The sequence below is a fragment of the Pistacia vera genome, unplaced genomic scaffold (genome assembly GCF_008641045.1).
Source record: "Pistacia vera cultivar Batoury unplaced genomic scaffold, PisVer_v2 Contig578, whole genome shotgun sequence".
Taxonomy (NCBI): Eukaryota; Viridiplantae; Streptophyta; class Magnoliopsida; order Sapindales; family Anacardiaceae; genus Pistacia; species Pistacia vera.
In genome coordinates this window covers 1,453,893-1,472,041 of record NW_022196421.1, presented here as the reverse complement: position 1 = coordinate 1,472,041, position 18,149 = coordinate 1,453,893, and the positions used below count along the sequence as shown (strand labels likewise).

At 40.7% G+C, this 18,149-nt stretch overlaps 1 pseudogene; it reads left to right on the top strand.

Annotated features, from left to right (window-relative positions):
* Nucleotides 1-1,504: 1,504 nt before the first annotated feature.
* LOC116109336 overlaps nucleotides 1,505-18,149 on the top strand; it is a 98,702-nt pseudogene continuing 82,057 nt past the window's right edge.

Here is an 18,149-nt window from a genome sequence, read left to right as displayed (position 1 = left end):
GTACCATCCCGAGGGTAGACTGCGGATGGTGCCACCCGAAGGTAGACTGTGGGTGGTGTAGCTTCATGTCTGAGTTAGGGACTGGTTCACATAGTTATGATCTTGGCCCCTAAGTGCTAGTAGGGTGGTGATAATTGATTTATTTTATATGATAGTGTGTGTGATTTCATGGCATCGAGAATATGAATATATATATATAATATATATATATATATCATTATATATATAGATATATATATATATATATATATATACTGTGTTGCCTTATCACGTATGCATTAGTGTTGTGTGGCATATAATTATTCATGCATGTTTTCAAGTAAAGTTATTTTCGTATAAATATATTATCCCTCACTGGGCTTCCCAGCTCATGTTTTATGTTTCCTCCCAGAGACCGTAGATCGGATTCGTGTGGAGCATACTCTACGCTCTAGGTTGGCCTTGACGCATGATGATTTGCATCTTTTACAAACTTTAGTGGACTCTGATACTACGTTTCTTTTGTAACTGGATTTTAGTTCCTGTATTTTTTTTTTTTTGAATAATTATTTGTGTATTTCCACCTTCTAAACCTCAAACATGCAAATGCACTACTTTTCATTTTCGTCTATAGATGGAATTGTTTTTATGAATGCATGTTTTTTAAAGAGTATTCACCTTCCTTTCGGGATCTTGAGTCTCCCAGAGCGCCCGGATCCAGTGGGATAGGGATACTGGGAGGGGCGTGACAGATTGTATCAGAGCCTAGGTTTTGGATTTTGAGTGCATTTGCACAATTATGTATACATGTTTTGTATTATAACAAGTGAAATTGATTTATAGATATCATCATGTGTAACAAGGCCGATTGCGCACAGATCTATGAGAGCAATAAGTGATCCTCAAGGGCAAGGAGGATCAGAATACGGGGTTAAAGGGTAAGGCTTCTGCAGCCCACGAACAAGGACCTCATATAGAAGCACCCGAAGGGGGTCAGGGGATGGAACAAGAGATGGAGCAAGAGATCCATTCTTCTAGTAGTGAGTCTGGGATAGAGAGAGCCATTGGAGACTGGCCCGGTTATTTACTCGTGCCACTGGTGGTCTGGCACAAGAGAATTCGAGGAACAAGAATACCATGAGAGGGCTAGGAAGTTAGGGGCGAGAAATTTAATGGAGATGGTGATCCTATGGTAGTGATGAGATGGTTAGAGGGTACTGAGAAAGTATTCAAGGTTATGGCGTGTACTAATGGGAAAGAGTGAGATTTGTTGAATTTCTGTTAATAGGGGGAGCTGATTGTTGGTGGCAGTCTGCTCGAGAAAGTACCACAACCCCACCTGACTAATTTTAGACAGGAGTTCATAGATCGCTGCCAACCTAAGTTTATCGGAAAACAAAGGAGAGTTCTTCATGTTGACTCAGGAGAATATGACCGTCGAGGACTATAGAAACAGATTTATAAAACTTGCTAGGTTCGCTCCGGTATTGTAGATAGTGAGGAGATAAATGTAGAAAATTTGAGCATGGCCTTAGAGAGAGGATCAGAACAGCGGTGGTTGGATATGCTTATTCAGATTTTGTTAGATGGTGGAATCCACTATGAGGATAGAGCAGAGTCTAGCAGTGAGAGAGAGAGGAACCACATAGACAGAAACATGGTAATCGAGATTGGGGATTGGCGGTTCGAGGAACCGTATGCCGAGATGAGAGGGTAGTTTCTCTAGTACATCCAGTAGCCAGGGTTCCGGGAGCAAAAGGAGGCAAGAACAATTTGGTGGCAAACAATCAGTCAACGAAAATTCTAGTGGAAACCAGGGACAGTTGTGTAATCAGTGTGGTCGATCTCATGCAGGGCAATGTTCGGGAGTGACCCCAGTTTGTTATCATTGCGGACAGCCTGGGCATTTTAAAAAGGAGTGCCCTAGTTTATCTCAGAGTGGGAGTGTATCGCCGAGGACCATCCAACAGCGCTTTCAAGAGAGGGTAGTCATGTTAGGGACAGCAGAGGTCCCAACCTATAGGAAGGTCCACTACAGGCAACAAAGGCGAGTCTAGTACCGATCGTGGTAGCAGAGGTAGACAGAGAGGATCTAGACAACCTTATATTCAAGCTCGAGTTTTTGCCATGACCAGCAAGAGGCCTAGGCTCCCCCGAGGTGGTGACTGGTATGTTATTTATCTTTAGCCATGAAGCCAGTTTTGATTGACCCTAGTTCCACTCATCTTTCTTCATATGCATTTGCGAAATATTTAGATCGTGTTTTAGAACCCTTGGATATAAATTAGTGTGGTACCCCCATTGTGAGACCTTATTAGCAGAGTATGGGTTAATGGTTGTGGAGTAATGGTTGATGGGTATGTATTGGCAGATTGATTTTGTTGAACATACATGATTTTGATGTGATTTTAGGCATGTACTGGTTTAGCCATCCATAGGGCTACAGTGGATTGTTTTCGAAAGGAGATCACTTTTAGGAAGCCTGATATACCGAGTTAGTGTTTTGTGGAGAACGACGAGTACTTCCCTCTTGTTTGAATTCAGCCATGACTGCTAGGAAATATCTCCGAAAGGGATGTCAGGCGTACTTGGCACATGTAATGGATATGCAGGCAGATGGATGTAGATTGCAAGATATCTAGTGGTTAATGACTTCCCAGATGTATTTCTTGAAGATCTTCCAGGACACCTCCGGAAAGGGAGATCAATTTTACTATTGAGCTTGTGCCTGGTGCGGTTCCAGTTTCTAAGGCCCCATATAGGATGGCACCCCTAAAGTTGAAGGAATTGAAGATTCAACTGCAAGAACTAGTAGACAAAGGTTTATCCGACCGAGGTGTGTCTCTGTGGGGAGCGCCGGTGTTGTTTGTGAAAAGAAGGAGGGACTTTGAAATTATTTATTAACTACAGGCAGTTGAATAAGATGACAGTGCGCAACAAATACCCACTGCCACGTATTGATGATTTATTTGACCAATTACAAGGTTCTAAGGTTTTCTCTAAGATAGATCTAAGGTCAGGGTATCATCAACTAAGGATCAAGGATCTGATATCCCTAGGACAGCTTTTCGAACCCGTTATGGGCATTATGATTTTTGGTGATGTCGTTCGGTTGACAAATGCCCCAGTAGTTTTCATGGATCTAATGAATAGGGTGTTCCGTCCTTTTCTGGACCATTTTGTTGTAGTGTTTATTGATGATATATTGGTTTATTCACGGAGTGAGAACGAGCATGCAGAACACCTCAGGATGGTTTTACAGACACTCCGTGATCAATGATTATTGCCAAGTTTAGTAAGTGTCAATTCTGGCTACGAGAGGTCACATTTCTGGGCATGTTATTTCAGTTGAGGGTGTTTATGTAGACCCACAGAAAGTGGAAGCAGTTTTGAATGGGAGAGACCTACCAATGTTACCGAGATTAGGAATTTTCTAGGATTGGCAGGGTACTACAAGAGGTTTGTGGAAGGGTTTTCCAAGATTGCCACCCCGCTGACCAGGTTAACTTGCAAAGGTTGAAGTTAATGGTCCCAGAATGTGAGCAGAGTTTTTCAGAATTAAAGCGGAGATTAACATGGCTCCTATCCTCACTTTGCCCTCGGGTGGGAGGATTTGAAATTATAGTGATGCATCTAAGCAAGGGTTAGGATGTGTGCTAATGCAGAATGGGAGGGTAACGCCTAGCTTCTAGGCAGTTAAAGAAGCATGAGCAGAATTACCAGTTCACGTTTAGAGTTGGCAGCAGTGGTTTTTGCCTTAAAGATTTGGAGGCATTATTTGTATGGAGTAACCTGCCGGATCTATACTGATCACAAGAGTTTGAAGTACTTGTTCACTCAGAGGGAGTTAAATATGCGACAACGCCGATGGATTGAGTTGATTAAGGTTATGATTGTGTAATAGACTACCACCCCGGAAAAGCTAAGTGTAGCTGAGCCCTCAGTAGGAAGTCCCAAGGTATGATAGCTCACCTAGGAGTGAACCGTTATGAATTACTACAAGAGTTGAGGACTTTGGAGTTGATCTGTTTTAGGCGAATCTGGTGGGTTATTGGCCAATTTTCAGGTAAGGCCAAATATAGTCGATAAGATACGGGGATGCAAGAATCAGACCCTCAATTGGAAAAGTTAAAATTTGAAGTTAGTAAGGGTCACTGATGCGTGTTTCTTACAACATGCAAAACTAGCAAGTGCACTAGTCGCTCAAGTAATAAAGTTGTAGGTAGGATATCGTTCCCACGAGGACTGTTAGCAAAGCACTAAGTTCCTAACGTTATCAAGTTGAAGCAATCGAATTCTTGGATTGGGGGAGCAAATTGTAATGAAACAATAATGAAATAAACAAAGAATTAAACCTTAATTAAGAAAGCAAATGAAACAGGAATATCACTTAAACAAAGCGGGCAGGGTTTTGACTTCGTTTGGATTTTTATAGGTTAAACCTAAAATCACACTATATTCACATTCATGCACAATGGTTGTAAATCGATTCACTAATATGTTAAATATACCCTCTCGGGCTATGTATCCTATTCATCCTTATTAACATTCCGCACCCAAAAATTGAAGGTTATAATTCTGAATTCATTAGCATAAGAATCCTAAATTGATTTCATTAATTCTTGAAATATCTCTGGCATCCAATACTATAATGGTGATACCCAAGAAGCCTAACATGAATTATTTCTCAATCTCATCATGTTCATCACATACAGCATTCATTTCAGAGTAACACACAACCAAAGCTTATTCACATGGAAATAACACAATCAAAATACTTAACCCATTTAAAATCCAAACTACAATCAAAACCCTAACCATAAAAGATTAGTTCATAGCTAAATTAATATACAAAAACGAAAAACAGAAATAAACAAGTTAAACATAATGAAACTGAGATGAAAGATAGAAAATCTCCCCAAAGATGAATCTTCTAGTCAAAATCTGAATCTCCCTTTAAACAATCCGAAAAACTCAAAGCTTACTCTAAGAAAAGTGTAAAAACGGCTAAACCTAAACAGCTCGAGCTCCTTGGCAAAAGGCAAGTTTTTTTTATACTTAGTCCAAAAACCCAGCCAAAACACACACAACACGAAACTGTGCATTTACAAAATGAATAAGTTGACTGTCGCCGCGGCGAGAATGAAGAAAACCCAAATCGTTTCTGGCTTACTTCACCGCGGCAAGACAATTTCTTCGCGGGGCGAAGCTCCTTCAAAAGTTCTAAAATTACAGAACTGCCACTCTGCTTGCTTCTTCGTTCGATTCTTCGATTCTTGGCTCTCTTCCTTGGGAACAAGCTTCATCGTGCTTTGTCCTGCTTCTGAACTCTCCTATCTTCTGAGATCCGCTAATTTCTGAGTCAAAACTATCCATTTTGTCTTATTTGCTCAAAAAGTCCATTTTAACCTGAAACATGAAAGTAAAGAATTAAGCACCAATTCAGGTAAAAATGCACTAGAAAGTACCTGAAATCTGAAAAAAGATCAAATAAAAACTTATAAATTTATGGATATCAACTACCTCCAAACTAAAGAGATGCTCGTCTCCAAGCATACAGTACACAAACTAACGAAAACAAGACAGCTAACAAAACAAAACATGAAAACACACAACAAAACTGAAAAACCAAAACCAATAAAACTCAATTCCACAGTGAATTGCCTAGAAATTGCACATGTCTCACAAATTATTGAAAAATTATTATCAGGAAATGTTCGACACTCAAGAAGTTATAAGCTACATCGATGTCTTCATCGGTCCAAAGTAGGTGATCCCCGCTTCAATCCACATTCCAACTTCCCGGATATTTTATGCAAAAATTGTAAAGTTTATCAAATGGTGGCAGACCTCCATAAGCCTATATATCGAACTACTCTCACTAATGAGGACTAACACAGATGAGAATCAAAAGGTCTTTAAAAGCTTGTAACGTTAGGCTCGGGTCATGGGCTCCAATAAAGGATAGGAAACAAAGTAAGAGAACTCGGTTGTCCTAAAGCAAAACTAAAATCACATCGAAACCCACACTTTCTCAACACCAATCGAAATGTCCACTAGTTCAAGACCTTCAAACGCGTATCCTTAAAAATTTTGGATACCATAAATGCAGGGAGACTCGTTTAAGGTGTACGTGGCGTTGTTAAACCCGAGGTCGCCAAATACTGCTAGGTAGTTTTTAAGGCGGGTTCTGGTTTCCAGCCGGTATACCCTTAAACTAGGCAGCATTGTGTTCAAATTTTTTTTTTTTTTTTTTAACACAATCCGAAAGAATTGAATTGAGGTGACTACCTCCTTTGTTTTTATTCTTTTTTTCTCAACCCCACATCATTCTTTTTGGTCTCTTCTTCATTTTTCTTCTCTTAACCCCCAAACTAATCTTTTGCTCATTTGTACACTCGTTTCGTTCTTTGTTTTGCACTAGGACCGAATTATCCTAAAGGTATGATAGAGTGTTTAGGGTAAAAGGAATTTACAATTCTATTGTTTTCCAAGAAAAATAAAGCAAAGTTCATACGGCTCAAATGGGTGACTAGGGATAATTTCAATCAGGGTTGGCTAGAAAGGCTCAAACGTTCTGAAAAATGCCTAAATCATTTCCTCAACCATGTCTAACCTAGAATTTCGCCTCAAGCATTTCTAACTAGGTTCTAGAGTCCACCAACATTATCAAGACTTTACTAATCGCATAAGATGAATCTAAGCATGCCGAAAAAAAATGAAAATCGTGGTTGAACCACTCAACAAACCTCAATCAAAATCCAGTCAATAAACAAAACTTGAAGCATGCTTAACATTTCTCAACAATAAAAATTCACAATCTTATTCTTATCATTGATTTATACAACTCCATCATCGGCAAAACAAACAACCAAAAGAAATATACAACACAAATTATTTTTTTTTATTTTAAGGCGTACGCGCGTTGTTAAACCCGAGGTCGCCAAGTACTGCTAGGCAGTTTTTAAGGCAGTTACTGGTTTCCAGCCAATATACCCTTAAAATAGATTTTACAGTTTAAGGGTACGCGGCGTTGTTAACCCGAGGTCGCCAAGTACTGCTAGGCAGTTTTTAAGGCAGTTACTGGTTTCCAGCCAATATACCCTTAAACTCAAAATCTATTCCCTACCCCCAAACTAAATATGACGTTGTCCCCAATGTTCCATTATGCACAATAAGGAGTAGAGAAAAAAAACACAAGAAAAACAAAAGAAAAAAAAAATATAAAAGTGCGACAATGCTCCCTAGTTAATTCATGAATGTCGCTCCACATGATCACCCGTTTTCGGACTTTTCATCATCCAAAATCTGTCAAAACAATAAAACTGTGGTGTCCTATGTTAGAACGAATTCACAATTAAATTGAAAATATTACAACTAATCTCGCCCTTTTAACAACTATTAATTAAAAACATCAACTAAACAACTAACAAAATAAACAAAATCCAAAACCAAAATAAAATGAGTTTAAGTTTCATCTGAGCATAAAAAAATTAAATGAAAGCAATTCAACAAAACAAAACATAAACAGGTGCTCCGGTTCAGTCGTTGTTCTTCCTCTTCTTCTCTTCTTCTTCCTCTTCTTCCTCTTCTTCTCTGATTCCGTCCACTCATCCATGTTCCAGTCACCTATTAGTATGCGGAAGTGTCAAACTTCAGCTCCTTGAAGCTGTTTGTCAGCAATTCATGCATGCTCTGTGTCCGCTCCATCATCCAATCCTGTCGTTTCTTCATATATTTCATCATGCCCATCATTTCTTGCATCATCTATTTTTGGACCCTGTGGAGCTGGATGATGTGGTCATGCTCGTTCTCTGCCTCTTCGTCCCTGCTCTTGGTTGGGCAGCTTCCGTTCGGTCAAGTGTTTCTTGAAATAGTCAGAATCTAGAGTTGGAGCCGGATGAATTTGCTGCTCATCATCTTGAACCTTGACCCCCGCGTTTAGGCAATAGCTGTGATGAGTGCGGGAAACAGTAGCTCGATCGCCCTTTTTGGATGCTAGCCTGACACTATCAAAATGATGTCTCCCACATCCATACTCTTTCGTGGCATAGAGTAGAGCAATATCGCTCTCATGAGTCATGTGCTGTATGCGTCTCCGGATTCATTTGCATAGACAAAGTACTGCCACAGCTGAGCCATTGGTGTCAACTGTGTTCCTTTGAGTGTCTTTTTCTGTTTTTAGACACTTCCCATGCTGCCAGGTTTTGCAATGACCAGCAAGATAATATCATCCTAAAGTTGATCTTTTGAACTCCACGTACTTATCAGTGAAAATTTCGGGCAAGTTATAGAAGTTGTTGATATCCTTTGCTGAAAATGGCACATCTCCCCTTACAAACACAGTCTCTTCCTGACATTCGGGGAAGTTGGCATAGAACTCTCTCACCAACGGTTTACAGCCAGAATTTCAGGAACGCAGAACATGTCCCAATGTTCCCTCTATTCAGTCCACAGATTGTGGTGCGGTCAATCCACGCTCAGGATGAAACCCTTATCCTTCCGTTTGATTACCTCTTCATAACATTTACGGGCTGCCTCGTTCCAAACCGGTTGTCAACATTCTTCCCCTTGCTCTTATGCTAATTTTCGGAGCCATTGATACTACTGAATTCAATCCAAAAATTTTAACCCCAAGGATTAGACCTACAAAAACACAGCCACGTCAAACCTACAAAAACAACCCACACTTCCAAAAATTGCAATTCAACCCCAAACTACAATTTTTCAATTCAACACAACACTCCAAAAAATCAACACCACACTTCTAACAATCAATTGGTTCACAACTTCTCAACATTAATGAAAATCACAACTCAAACAAACCCAAAATCTCAAGTCAAAGTTCAACAAAATTCTTAGATCTATGATTATAGACTTAAAATTTTCCGAAATAAAGCTTTGGGTTTTCGAGATTTACTGATATTAAGGAGTTTGCACACAATTGAATCGGAAACGACCAAATAAGAAAGCCCCAAATTTCTATCCAAAATTTTTGTGAAATTTTCGTGAAATTTGTTGTTGATAAGGGTTGTTTTGGTGTTAGGAATGTTGTAGAGTGATAGTTTTCATTGGAAAGCAAAATAGAAGTGAAAGATTGAAAGTTGAAAAATTTTCTCTCAACTCAAAATGCAAGGCAGCGTGAAAATGAGAAGAAGAAAAGTTGGTATTTATAAAAAAAGCTCTTCGCCGCGGCGAAGTTCATCATGCATAAACCTAATCAACTTTTCCAGGTTTCGCCGCGGCGAAGAAGGATCTTCACCCGGCGAAGTTCATCGTTCATAGAACCCTAAAAATCCTAGGTTTTGCCGCGGCGAAGAAAAATTCTTCGCCGGGGCGAAAACTTCCCGAGAGTACAAGGCTAACTTTCCTCGGCGAAGAAATTTCTTCACCGCGGCGAAATGCCTTAGCCAATTTTTCAGCAAATTACTTCCTTTCCTTCACCGCGGCGACAACAATTACTTCGCCGCGGCGAAATCCTCCAGTAGCAAACCTGGTTTTCTTCATGTCTCTTCGCCGCGGCGAAGTCTGGAAATTTTTTATACCTTCCTTTGGCTAAGACTTCACCTGAAACACCCAAAAACAATAAAAACATCAAATTCTATACAAATTCATAATGAAATAAGATAAATTCGAACAACAAAATTAAAATCAAAAAGTTAAAAACGCTTGGGTTGCCTCCAAGAAGCGCTTGTTTATTGGAAGCTTGACTCTTTCCATCATTAGGTGGATGTCCAGCCAGATTGGATGAACTTGCAACTCATCACCGCCTTAATGTATGGCTTCAACCTTTGTCCATTAACCGTGAAAGTGCCTTTTCCTCATGTGTGACTTACATGCTCCGGTGCATGTATCCTCGTTATAGTGAATGGTCCGGACCATCTAGACTTAAGTTTTCTGGGGAAAGCCAGTCTAGAGTTGAACAACAATACCTTCATCCAACTTCAAAAGCCTTGACCCGGATGTGCTTGTCATGCCACCTCTTGTCTCTCTTTATATTCGGGCATTCATATGCTTCGAGACGAATCTATCAAGCTCGTTCAAAGTCAGCATTCTCTCCTCTCCCGCGGCTTTCAAGTCCATGTTCAACTGCTGACGGCCCAGTTGCCTTATGTTAAGTCTACCGGCAAGTGGCATGCTTTCCCATAAACTAATCTGAATGGAGACATACCAATTGGTGTTTGAAGCAGTGCGATAAGCCCATAAAGATCGTCCACTTCCAGGGCCAATCCTTCCCGAGGCATTAACTATTTTTTCTAAAATCCCCTTCAGTTCTCTATTCGAAGTTCCACTTGCCGCGTTTGTGGATGGTAGGGTGTTGCCACTCTATGGTGTCACCTCCTACTTACTCAGCAGTGCATCCATTTGCCTATTGCAAAAATGCGATCCTCCATCACTAAATTGCTGCGTGGTACCCCAAACCTTGAGAAAATATTCTTCCTCACAAAATTAATCACCACCCTAGCATCATAGTTGGCAGTGCAAAGCCTCAACCCACTTCGACACATAATCCACAGCTACTAAGATATGCGTGTTCCCAAGGAACTTGGAAAGGACCCATGAAATCAATCCCTAAACGTAAAAATTTCCACCACCAGGATGTTGTTCAACGGCATCTCATCTTTTTTGAAATATTCCCATCCGTTGACATTGGTCACACTCCTGAATCATCCGGAAGAATCCTTAAAGAGGGTTGGCCAATAAAACCCAAATTGTAGCACCTTCGCTGCTGTTTAGCTCCCCCAAAATGGCCACCTACTTCTTCTCATGACAATGCCTTAAAATGCTCTCCATTTCTTCCTCCGGGACACATCTCCGTACATTTGATCAGTACAGTGTCTGTATAGGAATGACTATTCACAAAGTAGTACTTTAAATCTGAGAAAAATTACCTCTTCTGGTGAAATGTCATACCACTTGGGAGCACCCTGATGATAGATAATTTGCAAAATCCGCATACCATGGTGCTTCTTCCACCCTCATCAGCTTCTCATCTGGAAATGTTTCTGCAATTGGCATTTCCACCTCATTTCCTTGATTGGTTTCTCATTCTCGACAAGTGATCAGCTACACATTTTCCGACCCCTCTTGTCTCGAATTTCCAACTCAAACTCTTGAGTAGTAGTAGAATCCATCTTATCAACCGAGGGTTTGGTTTTGCTTCGCCATAGGTAGGTGTTGAGTGCTGAATGGTTAGTGTAAACGACATCCTTTGCACCTAAAAGTAAGACGAAACTTGTCAAAAGCAAACACCACAGCCAATAATTTTTTTCTGTGGTGGTGTAATTCAGTTGTGGCATCATGAGTGTCTTGCTAGCATACTGAATTACATGCAACACTTTATTTTTTCTCTGACCTAATACTACCCCTAAAGCAAAGTCCTAGCATCACACATTAGTTCAAAGGGCAGTCCCTAACGGGAACTGCAAAATAGGTGGCAGAAACTAATTTTTTCAGAGTTAGGAAAGCATGCATGCAATCTTCATTAAAATCAAAACAACCCTTTATTCAATAGATTGCAAAGGGGTTTAGAGATTTAGAAAAATCCTTGATGAAGCGTCTGTAAAACCCGATGCCCCAAGAAACTTCGGACTGCTTTGACATTTGAGTGGTGGTGGTAGCTTCTCAATCACTTCTGTCTTTGCCCGATAACTTCAATCCCATCCTTGGAAATCCTATGCCGAGCACTATTCCTCTTGGACCATGAAGTGACATTTCTCCAATTCAGCACCAAATTTGTTTCCTTACACGCTGCAAAACAGAGACAGATTTGTTAGACAATACAAATGATAACCCCCAAAAACTGAGAAGTCATCATGAAGACTTCTTGAATCTTTCCACCATGTCTCCAAAGATTGACATCATGCATCTTTGGAAGTTGTTGGTGCATTGCCTAACCTAAACGGCATTCTTCAGTAAGCAAAGGTGCGTAGGGCAAGTGAAGGTTGTTTCTCTTGATCCTCCGGAGCGATGGACATTTGGTTATATCCTGAATAGCCATCCAGGAAACAATAATAGGCATGTCCTGCCAACCTCTCCAACATCTGATCGATGAAGGGCAATGGAAAATGATCCTTCCTTGTCGCCTCATTCAGTTTACGGTAATCAATGCACACTCTCCCCAACCGTTACCGTCCTTGTGGAATCAACTCATACTTCTCATTCTTACAACAGTGATCCCTCCTTTCTTCGGAACGACTTGTACCGGGCTCACCATGGAATCAGAAATCGGATAAATAATCCCTACATCTAAGAGTTTCACCACCTCCTTTCTCACTACTTCCTTCATTGAAGGATTCAATCTCCGTTGTGGTGTACCTCGGCTTAATGTCATCCTCCATGAGAATCTTATGCATGCAAAAGAGGGTGAGATACCTCTAATGTTCGTAATGGTCCATCCAATTGCTAGTCTATGTTCCCTCAACACTCTAATCAACCTCTCTTCCTCTAAGGCATTCAAATCTGCACTAATAATCACCGGAAAAGTTTCTGAGTCTCCAAGATAGACATATTTGAGGTGAGGTGAGGTGGTAAGGGTTTCAGTTCAAGCCTTGGAGCTTCTATTATTTCCTTTGCCCTCTCTTTGTCAAAATTAAACTCCTAAATTCTACATCTTGACTCTCCTCAATCGGTTGAAGTGCTTCTAACATTCTAGCACAATCGTTCTGTTGATTCTTCTACCTCATAGTTTTCGATTTGGCTAACACGCTTCTAGAGTATTCGGGATGTTTTCTTTCCATGGAGTCCACAACAGTTTCATCACCACATCCACACTAAAACATGAATCCTCTGACCGAAACTTCATGCATCAAACACATTGAAAGTTACTGTTTCATCACTAACCCTAATAGCAACTTTCTTCCTGCACATCAATCAGTGCTCTCCCCTGGCCAAGAATGGTCGGCCCAAATGAGAGGAATCTCCTTATCCTCTTCCATGTCCAACACCACAAAGTCTGCTGGAAAAAATATCTTCCCCACTCACTAATACATCTTCAACTTCCCCCTTGGGTGCTTTATCGACCTATCCGCTAGTTGCAACGACATTGTCGTGTTGGCTTCACTTCACCAATCCCCAATCTCCTGAAAACGAAAAGGGCATCAAATTTATACTAGCTCCTAGATCACATAGAACACGATCAAAAGTAATATCCCCTATAACACAAGGAATAGTAAAACTCCCTGGATCTTTGAGCTTCGGGGGTAATTTCTTCTGGAGGATTGCATGCACTCTTCCGTGAGCATCACCGTTTCCTCATCTTTAATTTCCTTTTGTTCAAAAGGATTTCCTTTAGGACTTCGCATAAACTTGGCATTTGCTGTAATGCATCTGCAAAAGGAATGTAATATGCAATTTTTTGAAAATTTCAATGAACTTTGAAAATTGCTTATCCTGATTTCTTCTTCAATCTCTGAGGGAAAGGCACGGGTGGGGTGTGTGATGTGCTAATTCTGGTGGTACTCAGGGAATGGCAATTTCTCCTTCTTCTTTTCCTTTCATCCTCTTTCTTTTTCTCTTCCCCCAAGTAACCAGGTTTCTCTCCAAAATGATCTCTTCATTAATTCTCTCCTTATCATTTCTCTTCAGATTCTTCCTTTCCGGGTTGCTCCACCTCTTGGTAGTGTGGCCTACTCTTCTAAAACTATCCCCCTTCTCAAAATTGGCATTCGCTTGTTCACGTGGGTTCGTTACGGTATTGCTTGGTAGAGAACCCTGTGGTCTGTCATTCAGTTCTCGGCCAATTGGCCCATCTGTACCTCAGATTCCGAAGGACGCCCCTGGTTTCTAAAGTTTGTCCTCGTCTCATTCATGAACCCTGAGTCTTTGCATGAATTTACTGAACATATCCTCCAGCTTCGTCATCTTTGATCTCCGGTTGATTGGTCACCCTGGCGGGTTATTTGGTTAGGAAAAGACCGGTGCGCAGCGGAAAACAAAAATTTACAACATGGATCGTTCCTTAGAACCCAAAATCAGGGCATAGAAAATTACAGTTTATATTTATAAGAATCTGCAGAAAAATAAATCCAAAGGTTTAGATTCATCCCACGTTTGGAGGCTCCACAATGTTGTCTCTGAATGTGTTTGCTACCGATCAAGTGTAGGATCGAACCGTAGAGGTCCACAAGAAGACAATCAACAAGAACCAAGGAGGGATTTGCTAGATCTCCTTGGCCTTAAGAAATAAGAAGAAAAGGAGTATTTGATTTTTCAATCAAAAGGGTGAAAGTGGCGTGGGAGTGAGGGTAAAGGGGCTGCGTGTTTTCTCTTTTTTCAAAAGGCAAAATTAATTCAATCATAAAACACCCAACACTATTCTTTATAGGCAAACCAGTTGCCCTATTCCCACATGGAATGGGCTTGGGCTCCAACCCAAACAGCCATGTTGCCAAACACTCCCAATTAGATATTTAATTTAATTCATCATTTTTCAATTAAAATCAATTAATATTTAATTAACATTTACAATAATGATGATTAATTAAATATGTGCGAACACACATTTAACCGTAATTTCACTTATTTAATTTTTAACAAATTAAAAAAGGCTACGACCTCAGCAAATTTAATGCACTGTGAAATTACCAAAATACCCTTTCGCCTAAAAAGACGAAAACGCCCTTCTTTCTTCTTGGCTCTTAAATTATCTTCTATGTGTGTGACCCATAGGTCTTCATCATACCGGTAGTGTATAGTATCGCGATTAACACCAATTAATCATCTCACTATACACAGACCAAGATTGGCCCCTAGCAAGGCACATGGCCACCCGATAAATTCGGATTCAGACAAAGTAGTACCTGTCAACGATATGGTTACCATACAATACGATCCTTTCATCATACGTTATCTCTACGAGACGAAGGCATAGAAATGTGTCAACCTTCGGTTACTTCGATATTTATATTCAGTTTCTGGACCATGACCGTATTATAATCTGGATAGAGCAACAACTCAATCCCACTATGGCCACAGTTTCAGTGTCATTGCCATTACTGAATTGCGTCGTGAGATAACTTCTCCCGTACCCGGGAGTGATGAATCCTCTGTCAATCCACCATAGTCTTGATACACTCCTTGATATAGCCAATCATCACCGTACTGACAGCTCTGAATAGAACTGCATTAGGCTAGTGTCAAACTGTACCAATCGGTGCACAAGGCGCTCCGGTGATCTCAAGTCTAAGGATCACATGCACCACCATTTGTTAGAGGATTTGTTCCCTAGACACTGGGGTTACCATCCAATGGAATCCTCTGGTGGGTCAGTCCAGTGAACTTGCTGCGTAGTTATCCGCCTACAACAAGACCCATGTGTTTGCACCAGGTTGTCACCAAACAACCTGACAGTGAGATCAGTCACTGCCTTTCGACAGGGTCGTTCAACACTATGATAGCCTTACCGTATTATCTGTGCCCTTACTTCAGAATAATACTGGGGCTACGGAGTTTCTAGGTGGCCACCATATGTGCTCATAGGTTCTCATATAATGATTTGAACACTTGATACCCTCGTCATGTTGTTCTCTATTTTAGGATATATATCAATACATATTGCAATAATAATGATTTACGCGAATAGAATAAAATGCTTTTATTATTGATTAATGAAATTATTACAAGAGTCAATTCTACAATAATTGATTGGCTCTAGGGCATCTACTCTAACAATCTCCCACTTGCACTATAGCCAATCATTCATGTATTTAATACCAAATGATTTCAAGTGCCTTTCATGCTTCTGTTGTGACAGAGGCTTTGTCAGGGGATCTGCGAGATTGTCGTCAGTATGCACTTTACTAATCTGCACGCTTTCCTCTCAACTATCTCTCTGATGAGATGGAATCGTCTGAGTATGTGTCTGGACTTCTGATGAGACCGTGGTTCCCTAGCTTGAGCAATTGCTCCATTGTTGTCACAATAGATGTTCTAGGTTCAACAACGTAGGAACCATACCAAGTTCAGTGACGAACTTCTTAATCCAGACTGCCTTCTTGGCTGTATCTGACAATGCAATAACTCAGCCTCCATTGTAGAGTCTGCTACAGTGCTGCTTGGGCTCTTCCAGTCACTGCACCACCATTGAGACAAAATATAAACCCTGATTGCGATCGATAATCGTCTTTGTCCGTTTGGAACTAGCATCAATGTATCCTCTTACAGTGAGCCATCTTCCCCTCCATAAACCAAGAACATATCCTTAGTCCTCTTCAAGTACTTAAGAATATTCTTGACAGCCATCAGTGATGCTCACCTAGCTCCGATTGATATCTACTACAAGTGCTCAAAGCACATGAGACATCAATCCGAGTACATAGCATGGCAACATAATGGATCCAATTGCTGATGCATATGGGATCCTCTTCATCTATCTCTCTCATCTTGTGTTTAGGACACATTCCTTAGAGAGATAAACACCATGTGACACGGAAGAAATCCTTTCTTGGATTCTTCCATACTGAATCGTTTCAGTACTTGTTCAATATATGCACTCTGATTAGGCCAGCAACCTACGCGATCTATCAGATGATCTTTATACCAAGGATGTAGGCTGGTTCCCTTAAGTCTTTCATGGAGAAGCACTTGGATAACCAAGTCTTTACCGACTGCAAGTTCAGTATATCATTCCCGATCAGAAGTATGTCATCGACATACAACTAGGAATGCTACTGCGCTCTCTACTCACTTTCTGTAAACACAGGGCTCATCTTCATTTTTGATAAAACCGAATTCTTTAAGGCCTCATCAAAACGAATGTTCCAGCTCCTTGAGCTTGCTTGAGTCCATAAATGGATCTTGCAACTTGCATACCTTATTAGCTTGACTATCAAAAACGAAACCATTAGGGTGTGTCATATACACACCTCCTCAAGGTTTCCGTTCAGGAAAGCAGTTTTGACATCCATTTGCAAATCTCAGTCATGATATGTAGCAATTGCAAGCATAATCGGATGGATTTAATCAGGCAACCAGCGAAAAGGTTTTCATAGTCAATGCCATGAATTTGTTGAAACTTTGGAACCAGCCATGCTTTATAAGTATGCACGTTGCCATCCATGTCAATCTTCTTCTTGAGACCCATTTACACCACTAGGGTTTTATCCCTTCAGGTGGTTCCACCAGAGAAACACTTGGTTCTGGTACATGGAGTCCATCTCAGATTTCATGGCTTCAACCATTTACAGAATCTGGATCGATATAGCGTCTTCGTAGGTTTTGGGTTCATCGTCTTGATAGACTAGTACGTCACCATGTTGAGTCACGAGTAACCGTATCTCTCGGGCTCATGGCGTACTCCCGGATCTACGTAGCTCCTGTGCTACCTGAGGTGGTTCAATTTGACCACAATTTGTGGAGTACTCCTCATGATGCTCAACCACTTCTGTGGTACATCATCCCGTCTTCGTTCAGTATATCTTGGGTTCTAGAACTTCATCAAGTTTTACTTTTCTCCCACGTATATTCTTAGAAAATGTTCCTTTTTAGGAAGACACCAGATCGAGCAACAAAGATTTTGCACTCTTCTGGGTGGGAAATGGTATCCTTTGGTCTCCTTGGATACCCACAAAATACATTTACAGGATTTTGGGCCCAGCTTGTTCGAAGTCAATTCTTAACATAAGCTTCGCAACCCCAAATCCTTAGATAAGACAAGTTGGGCTTTTGCCCACTCATAGCTCATATGGAGTCTTATCTACAGACTTTGACGGCACACGGTTTAAAACGTGGTCACAGTCTCTAGGGATAAACCCCAGAACGATGCAGGTAAATCACTAAAAATCATCATGGACCTAACCATGTCAAGTAAGGTCCTATTCCTCCTTTCTGACACTCCATTGTGTTGGGGTGATAGGAGGGGTGAGTTGTGATACTATCCCACATTCCTTCAGGTACTCAGAAAACCCCGAGCTTAAGTATTCGCCTCCTCAATCCGACCGAGAGAGCTTTAATACTTTTGCCTAACATATTATGTACTTCATTCCTGAATTCCTTGAATTTATCAAAGGCTTCAGATTTATGTCTCATAAGGTAGACATAACCATATCTACTGAAATCATCAGTAAATGTGATGAAGTATGATATCCACCTCTGGCTTCAACTGTTAGTGGACCACATATATCACTATGGATGATGCCTAACAGTTCAGTAGCCCTTCACTTTGTCCGTGA